The sequence below is a fragment of the Oculina patagonica genome, chromosome 12 (assembly GCF_052425735.1).
Source record: "Oculina patagonica isolate OP01 chromosome 12, crgOcupat, whole genome shotgun sequence".
Classification (NCBI taxonomy): domain Eukaryota; kingdom Metazoa; phylum Cnidaria; class Anthozoa; order Scleractinia; family Oculinidae; genus Oculina; species Oculina patagonica.
The window spans coordinates 20853285-20863070 of record NC_135769.1 but is presented as its reverse complement, the minus strand read 5'-3'; positions in this window follow the sequence as shown (position 1 = coordinate 20863070).

Sequence of the window (9786 nt, the reverse complement as noted above, 5' to 3'; positions counted from 1 at the left end):
TGCATGGCCACTATAAACATATATTTATTTAATTTTTTTATTTATTTATTAATCGTTTTAGGTTAAATATTAGCGCCCCTTTCGTGTGTGACGTGCTTTTACCAATACAAATTTCCGTTCTTGCTTTCGTGCGCTGCACCGCTCACATTCTCCATTGGCTATGTCATGTCTCACTTGAGCTACTCACGTGTAAAAATTGTTATGTAACGTTTGTAAATTTGACAAGTCACGTTTATTCGACGAAAACGCAAGTGTTGACTGACGCTTTGTTCACCCACACCGAAAAGAAATCCCTTGAATTGAGAACGCGAATAAATGATTATTTACTCGTGTTTAGCGTGACTAACGCAATTGATTGTCGCGAAAACAAATCCTTTAGGTTAAATATTAGCGCCCCTTTAGTGTGTGAGACGCTTGTACCAGTACAAACTTGCGTTCCTAATCGTTTTAGGTTACATATTAGCGTCGCCTTTAGTCTGTGAAAGACTTATACGTTGCCTTCATGGGCTGAACCACTCACATTCTCGATTAGTTGTGTCATATCTGATTTGAAATACTCACGTTTAAAAATAATTGTTATATAACGTTTACACATGTGACAAGTCACGTTTTTTTCACGAGATCGCAAGTGTTGACGCAATACTAATGAGAGACCTTTTCATCACCCACAGCGAAAAGAAATCCCTTGAGAAATTAAAACAGTCCCTTGAGAGTTAACAAGAATGTGGTTCCTTCCGGTTCCAGATTACCCCACTTAACCGCTATTCTCCTTCCTTTTGCTTGTGAACAAGCAAAACAGTCGAAAAAAGGACATTTAAAATTTGGAAGAGCTACAATACTTTTTGTGATGTTTGCAGAAAGACTGTAAAATGATATATTTGCCCAGCGCAAATATAGAAAATAGGTACGCAGTAGCAGCAAACAGATCGCTAAACAATCTTTCTACAGAAATTCCCTAAAACGTTTTGAAAACCTAAAACCTTTAAAAACGGTATAATTTTTTCCATACACTTATTCTTTCGCAAATTTTTCAAAGTTGTCTAGTACACTGTACGCTGAGTTACAGCGCCCTTTTACAGCTTGCGCCACAAATTGCCTCGCTTCTGTCCCCTGTAATGCAAATAAAAAGGGTATTTGAAAAAAATGTTCCCGCCGCTAAAATGCGCGACGAATTTGTCATTGATTGCTTCTAGCTTGTAATCTATATTCATCACAACTTGTTGAATGTGCGTCAAACCAAACAGCTCATGGGTGTGTAAAGATGTGAAGCCATCTCTTCACGTCCAGTGATGTCTCTTCGCAGTTTTTGCCTTGAAGAAGAAACAGGAATATTGGAACTCTTAAATTAATGATGAGTATATGCAGTACTTTGAAAATATTATTTGCTCCTTTGCCAAACAGAAATAATTGACATATTGTTTTAGTTTTACGGTTCTCCTTTCGTTCTTTGGCACTGGTGTTTGTAACATTTTGATTAACTACGTAACAAAATCTCAAATAAGATGCGGTCAGTATAAAACACGGACTGCGGACTACGGACTGGGTATAAAACACGGACTGAGGTATAAAATGCGGACTCACTCTGCGGACTAGGTATAAAATACGGACTTCGGTATAAAATGCGCACTAGGTAAAAATAACAAGGAGCAAGGCTGTAAACATAAAAGTTGACTTACCGGTATCTGGACAATGTTATCCTTTTTCCTGCTGTAAGCTTGCTCGTATGTTACGGCAAAGTATAGACTGTCCACGCGCTCATCGATCGAAAAAACACGAAAGAATAGAGGGCTGTGGACAGTCTAGGCAAAGTACTGTCAAAACGCCGATTGTGAGGAACTTCAAAATTTGTTTTTCTTTCCGTTTAGGCATTAGTCTTCCATTCTTGGAGTTGCAGTAGAGTCTCGACTCAAAAAACAAAATGTTGTTTATTTCATTACAGTCGAATCTCTATAACTCGAACCCTCGATAACTCGAACCTTCTCCGATAACCCTCCACTGACTGGTGTTGTTGTTGTTGTTTTTTTTACTAATATTACCTTCGCTAATTCGGACTCCTGGTATCTTGACTCTTGCGATTTCGAGTTTTTAATAACGGGATTCAACTGTATAACTGGCCTCAAGCAGTAGGCACGTGAGAATTTGACAAACGTGACCCTAATTTACGGGTCAGACATATTTTCCCGTATGTTTCTCTTCTGCCAGTAGAATTTTTTTAGCCTTCTCAGTACTCGAAATTCCGTGCCTCTTTTTTGCTATTATGGGAGTGTTGAAATAAGCGAATGGCGAAATGTAAAAACAAACCGTGTGTTCATTTACTTCGTCAACTAAATCAAGCCTCTTTCGAGCCGGAATCACTGAAAGTGCTGCATGCACATTCTGCCAAACCGAAAAACAAACTATAAACCACTTGCTCTTCTACTGTTCTGAAACTAAAGCTTTCTGGGAAAAATTCACCGACTGGTGGTTTTTTAAATTTACACAAGTTATTTCTTTAACAGAATGTACCGTCCTATACGGATTGCATGACAACATCCAAAACAAGCAGGCATTAAGGTCGCGGGGGATACCAACTGCATGAATAAATTCATGAAGGGAAATTTTGCTTGACCTGTATCTTTTAAAACGCTTATTTCTCAGCTGTTATGGGTGCGATTAAGCTCAAATTTTACAAAGACATAAATAAATGACGAAAGATTGTGAATGTCATATCTTATTTGGTAGATTGCATTTAACGGCGATGTTATAGCCTCGTTAGTGCCAAATTGGGAAAAACATAATTTGGTGGCAGAGTTTGCGGAACGAGTAGGAGACAGCACACTGTGATCTTGTCAAAAGCTAATCAGTCAATACCTCAAGAGTGTCATAACAGAAGCGGATTTTTTAATTTGAAGTTTGCCAGCAAGTTATGGCGGTTTAAGTGCGCAAATTTGAATTAAATGTCTTCTACCTCTTTCTAAAAGCGCTCTTTTAAAATTCCGCTTCTGTTATGACACACTACAGTATTCATGGTTTGCCTATCTGCAGTGGCAAGTAATGAAGTTCTGTATCCGCGCTGTATTCTCTGCCACAAAATTGTCGGAAAAGTCCAAACTTTGAGATTTCCGAAGGTGTCCCGAACTAAATACGATCATTTTGCCAAGAAGAGATGTAATTATGGTAATTATATTCCACGCTTTTATGGTGAGAACAATGCGTTTTTAAAAAGGGCACGATTGTTCATGCCAAATATTTTGTGATTACTCTGAGTTGCAGAAATATTCAAATTTAAATGAAAATAAGCTCAAAGACTTCCTACAATCTATATGAACGTATAAAGCTAAGTGTTGTTTTAAATTGGTTAAAATATCAAAGAAACAGGGATTTTTTACAAATCACACGCACGCGCCCATATTTTTGTCCAGTCATAAATATCTCGTAAAGTTGTCGATGTCAGTCGTTGTACTTCGTGCATACGCTTTAAATATATGCATAATGATGAGCCTAAGGTGTCCCCCGCGACCTTAATGTCACTCTCCTAATCGCCAAATATCACATCTTTTCAACAAGCTCATGCGACGGCAAGTTATGTTTTGAAAGCTTTCTCTTACGTATACTGAACCATCTTGAAGTATTAAAACAAAGTTTCACGGTGAAAAACAATCTACACCAATTTTTGTCTATATGGGGTAAAATGCTGTAATTTAATTATGCTCCTTTCTTTTTTTCTGGACAATTCTGCTTAATCGTAGCTGTAAGTTCACTTTCGTTATCGTTTTGTAAATGTATTTGTTTTTGGTAATAGTCCATGGGCCCAGACCCCAAAATTTGGCATTTGGTACCATTCAGAGGGACAAATGCTATCATATATTTTTCGAATCCTTGAACATTCTAGTTCATTTTGGTATGTGATAGCAATTCCAAAAGAGTAGCTTTCTTGCTGAAATCACGTGATTTCTGACGTCATCTTTCCAAAATCAATGTTGCATTTTAATGCTCGAAGGGTAATGAATAATCACTTTATCGAAACTTCAAGCACGTAAATGTTGCGAGAGAGGCCTGACAAAGTACAGCAAAGGCAGATGATGCTAGTCAAGGGCTTTGACCGCACTTAAGGGTTTTTCTCTGTATGGTTTCCATGGCAACAAAGCCGGATTGCAATTTAGACCTGTCATATATCGAGATTGATGTTAGAATTTCAAAATGTGGACCAAGTTTTTAAATAAATCAGGGAGAAAAAAACAAGGATTTGTATTTTACAATACGGACAGAGTATTTGAGGTTAATAAGAGTTTTACTGATCTCTCTTTTTTATAAAAATGAAAGCTTTTTGAACCAAATGATGCGCGCGAGAGGCGGCCTCATTTGACTAAAGCGCGTGGAGGTTTTTATCTTACGTCATTCAAATTACAAATCTTGCCGGTGTATCTTATAAACTCTTTCTTTTTATATATTCTTGCATAAAGAACATAAAAATCTTGTAAATGTGATATCGATTCAGTGCTTTGTTTAGAGGATAAGGCATTTTGACATTTGCAATGTCCCGGATGAACGTGTTTCTTAATTGTCACAGAAAACGTGTATTCTTCATTGTGTTGTTCAATTACAGATGCGATATCAATTACAAAGTAATATCTTAAATAATTTTAAGTGAAGGTGGATAATATTAATTGAAGAATTTTCTCGACTGATGATACGTATTTCTTTGGCCGCCCTATTTGTGTCCCAAATTAAAGAGGGAAACAAACATTAAGCTGCATACTAAACACTGTTTTGTCTCAAAATTATTTTCTTAATAACTCGGTTGTAAAGAATGCCACAGAGCTTTTATTCGGCCTGTTCTACAAACCAATTCCTCTCTCCACCCATGTGTATAAATGGTACTGGCGAAGTCACCGCAGGGGGATAGCCCTGCGATGGATTAGCATCCCATCCAGGGGAGTAGCAATAGTGCTACAGATACCGGGACAAGCTCCGGCCTGATGGGTCACTTGGCTCGATCAAACACAAATTTTTCCTACTTACCATAAACCAATAGTTTTCAAGGACGTTTTTCATACGAACAAACAGTTTCTATAACATTGATATGACCATGTTATGACGGGTCTATTATTTCTACGAGAAATGATAAAAGTCGTTTTCTGTGAAAGCATGGAAACTGGATACAACTCGAGATCATTATTAAATAAATTCCGAAGTTCTTTAGACAGAAGATAACAACTTAACTGAGAAGAAAACACCACGAGTCGACACGAGCAACTTACAGCGTGTTTGCCAAACTTTCGAAACCTGTGAAATGTAATAGTGTATCCCACAAAATATTCAGAACGAGACGGCATTCAGGCTTTAATGCCGGTTCTGACTGAGAAATAACGGTTAACGGTTCTGACTGAGAAATTGTCGTTGTTCCCTTTCTGAAAAATAAGAACATCATAGAACTTAAAGCTGTCTAGTCTTTTCGTACTCAACTTCATTCCGTTCTTAAAATAAATAAATTGACGTCTTTGAAGAAAAAATCTTCCGAAGAGCTCAAGAACAGGAACTTCAAAAATTGTGGCTTATCAGCGGCGGGCACATTGACCACATTGTTTTTGGACACTTCCTCCTCGCGGACTGATATATTAGTCAACCCAGCCCAATTACTTACGTTCTGCTTTTCTCACTTTTGCACCAAGGTACAGTTAAATTCAAAGCAACGCTTTCTTCTATGCATGCTCTATCGTATGTTCAAATATTATTCCATAATTTTCTTGCTCGAGGATTACAGCGCTAAACCAGCATTGTATGCAGGGATTTTTGCAATGGTTAAAGTGTCTCTTGCTAATTTAGCCACTGTCACTGAGGGAGATGGGTTCCAAAGTGTCAGGCTTGGACAGCGATACCACTTACCCTGTAGGACATTCCAGAAAGGCAAGGGAGGTGTTATTCTGAGGTAGTGGTTTTTTATTTTCTTGAGTCAGGACAGGATTTGTGGAGACAAAGTGCCGTTTTAATTTTTCTAATTGGGAGAAGGACTTATAGCTCCCTCCTGGGCGGTTTACACTTCCAATTATCAGAATGTAACTCAAGTTCTTCTGGACCATTGACTACATTTTTGCACAGCTCTCACGGCTAGGGTGACCCGAGCAGCCTTGTCCCCATGCCAGGCGTTCTTTAAAGGTGTCACTGCTAATGAGCTGAGAATGCCTAGTGAATAGGCTGTGTGGTCATGTTATTTGAACAGCTTCTTGTGAAATAATTGCATATCAAATGTACTAACTAGGTTCCTTAATTTCATCGATACTGTTGCATTAGGTGCTGCTCCCTAATTGTGAAATTTGTGATAATTGATGGTAAAGAATATGTTGTACCTCTGGCCAGCTGTAGTCAATTACAAACAGTTCGAGGAGAGTTGGAGGCCTTTTGCGTCGCCAATCGCGAAAAGGACAGATAATGACCGGATGATGACAATATTAAGCAAGTTATTACACTCCCGAATTCTTGTTTCAGCTCTGTTAAATGTGCTTTTTTGTAGTGGAGTCTTTGATCTGTGTGACACCAAATGAACGCGTGCCGACAAAATTACATCTTTTAATTTAATTGTAACTGCTTTAACAATCTTAAATTCTTCAAAAAGTCAAGCATTGTACTCGATATGCGGGAGTAACTATTAGCTGCCTCCTCAGCTTCGACAACTTTGCTCACAATGAGAGCGTACAGTCTTTCGACAGTTTGTCGAAAATTTGAAAGGCTCTATATTTTTTGGAACGTTTCATATATATACTTTTCTAATTACAATTTTTTTTCTAATCATAGATTGTGTTTTCGCATTTGTAGATCTTCTTTTTCGGTGGGGTTTTAACCGCCTCGCCTCTATTTCGGAGCTTATCTAATTCCCGCATTAACGGCAACATTTGCGGTGATAAAACATAGAAGGAATTTCCCTTTCTCCAGCAATATTGAGGACTGATTTCAATTCAGTCTCCATCTATTGTGGTGCTTTTAAATCGTAGCTGTTGTCATCACTGCAATAAATGACAAGTAAGGGGTTGATTTTTCACCCCACTGAAGCTGAATGGTGTTTCTCCGATGTACAGAGGATTTTAAGGTAAAAGTTGAGGTACGGTGAACAAAGGACGCATCTGTCTTCCATATTTTACGACGCATTTTTATCATTTTGGTCAGTCAGTGACGACTCTTCCGTGGTTATTTTGACATTCTTTGAGCTCGCCACGCGTTCTCCCACCCCACCAACCGGGTTCCTTTCCCTATTCTGCACACCTGTCCTCGCATTAGCCAATCAAACTTGATTACAGGAAATATCAGCGATATATTACATCTTCTGCTGTAAATGCCCCAAAGAAGTTTTCATTGGGAATGCAGGAGACATATTGACTGAATCCTTTAGGAGAAATCGCTTTCAGGTCCCATACCACAACAGAGACTAACTGTACGTCTAATGCAACATTTCGATGGTAATGAATGCCTCAGCCCATTCAATTCAAGACGTCCTTGTTCCAGGGTGCAATCAGGTTTAGTAATGAAGTATTTCTGGACAGCGCAATGTAATATCTTTCAATTTAAAGTGCTTGTTTCTCTTGGCAACAACCACGATTCCTTTTTCTGTCATCTTTCAACACGCGCACGTGCCATCTTGGCGGGCATCTTGGCACGCGCAAACAGTTTTGAATTATTTGCGTACGACTGTAGAGAACAAACTGTGTTTTCCAACATAGTTGTTAGCTTTTCCGAAAAAAGACAGCAGTGCCCAAACATCAGGAAACCAGTACCGAGCTAAATAACGTCTGCGAAACAAATGTTTATTTCAAAAATCAGAACAACATTGATACCCTTTCGCGCCTCGCGAAATATTTCTGGACTGTTATTGTAAGTTAATTGTATAAATAATTCTCTTTTAGATTCCTTCAGAATTGCCAAAAATAGTTTTCTAAAGTTTTTAATACAATCTTAATCTTTTTTAAGAGATTTCTTTGTCCTTTTCTGGGGATTTAAATCGAAAAATTTAGACCAAAATAACCGCACACCTTCCTAAAGCAAAGCCGCCGCCATCTTGGATTTACCCAGAATGCAATTCAGGACCTTCAAACAGTATTTTGTTCTGTTTTAGTGATTAATTCAAACTTTTACCAATTTATTGAGAGAACTAGTTAATAATCATGTTTCCAATACTGCAAGATGAAATTGAGCAAAAATAGACCATAATAAGAGTTTTAAATTGTATTACAACTGTAGCCTCGTTTTCATGCAGAAGGAAAATTTTATACTCTTAAAAAATCCTATTAAGCTACTCTTTCGTGATTGCTATCAGCTCAATTTTGACACTCCTTCTGATGCACTTTAATCTGATACCACTCATAATTTGTCCCTTTGAATGGTACCAAAATCTGCTCGGGCCCATGGACTATAAATCGTTACTTTTTTTGTAAATAATAACTCGCGCTTTCTTTGTACGTGATGCATAACATAAAATAAGCACTATACTTTATTGTAAATCAAAATCTTTACTGTGTGCCCAAATATTACCTAGCACCTAGCCCATCTTTAACAGTTTATATAAATTGTCTTCATTTTAGTTCCTATTGTACTTTTACGCAGTGTTTCGTATTGTAATGTAACTATTATATGTAGTTTTTTTTGAAAATGTAATCTTAGTACTGTAAGTGTCGTATTGTAATGTAGCAGCGCTTTTGTAAGTGCTTTTGCTAAATAAATAAATAAATAAATAAATAAATAAATAAATAAATAAATAAATAAATAAATAAATAAAAATAAAAAAGAGGAGATAACAAACATCAACGTAATACGAACCGACAACGATAACAAGGTCACATAAAGCCGCTGCGTTACATACGGTCACCTGCACAGTTTTGGCGCGAACAATAATTTTATGCTCACATATACGTCCTTGATGGGTTCTCGTTATTTCTAGCCATGGTTCGCTTTTAAACGCATTTTATATGCCTAGTCCGCATTTTATACCGTAGTCCGTATTTTATACGTAGTCCGCAGATTGAGTCCTCATTTTATACCTCAGTCCGTGTTTTATACCCAGTCCGTAGTCCGTAGTCCGCAGTCCATATTTTATACTGACCAAATAAAATGCCACCCATTTCGTATCGTATTCTTGTTTAACAAATTACAAATAGGAAAAAAAACCTTGTGTTCAGCTGTCATGTATATTTACAGTTGTTACGAACGTGTAACAAGAACCAGCGAGATTCAAGAAACACAACACTTTCAATATTGACAAACATGTAAGCTTCTACATGAATAGGGTAAACAACGCAACTAGCATTTCGATACAAGTAAACACAGCGGTAAATACAATTTTTAGATCTTACGGATCCAGTCGCCACAGTCTCTAATCCATTAATGAACTTCAGTTGTCCGAAGACAGTGTTCCAACAAAACTGCAGGAGTCGAGAAAGAGGCATTAAACAAAAAAGCGTGAGCGAATCATCGCAATAACTCTTCACCAAAGTCTAAAACTCGTGGTATTGCACCATAATATCGATTATGGCCAAATTTGGTCAAAGAAATTAAACTTATAACTACTTCATGTAGAGCGGTTTTCAATTGAGTGTCGTAAAACCAAAGTAGTTACTCTGGCCAATCACAAAGGACACAGACAATCCAGTGAACCAATCAAAACTTGAAGCAAATACATGTAGCTGGCACGAAGCGCGGGAAAACGTGCGCGAGCGTGTCACGATTGGTTTTGGTTTTACTTCTGATTGGCTGAGAAAGTGGCGCGAGATTTTTAAGCCAATCACCAACCGTAGTAATGCAAAACCAAAGCAAACGCAATTT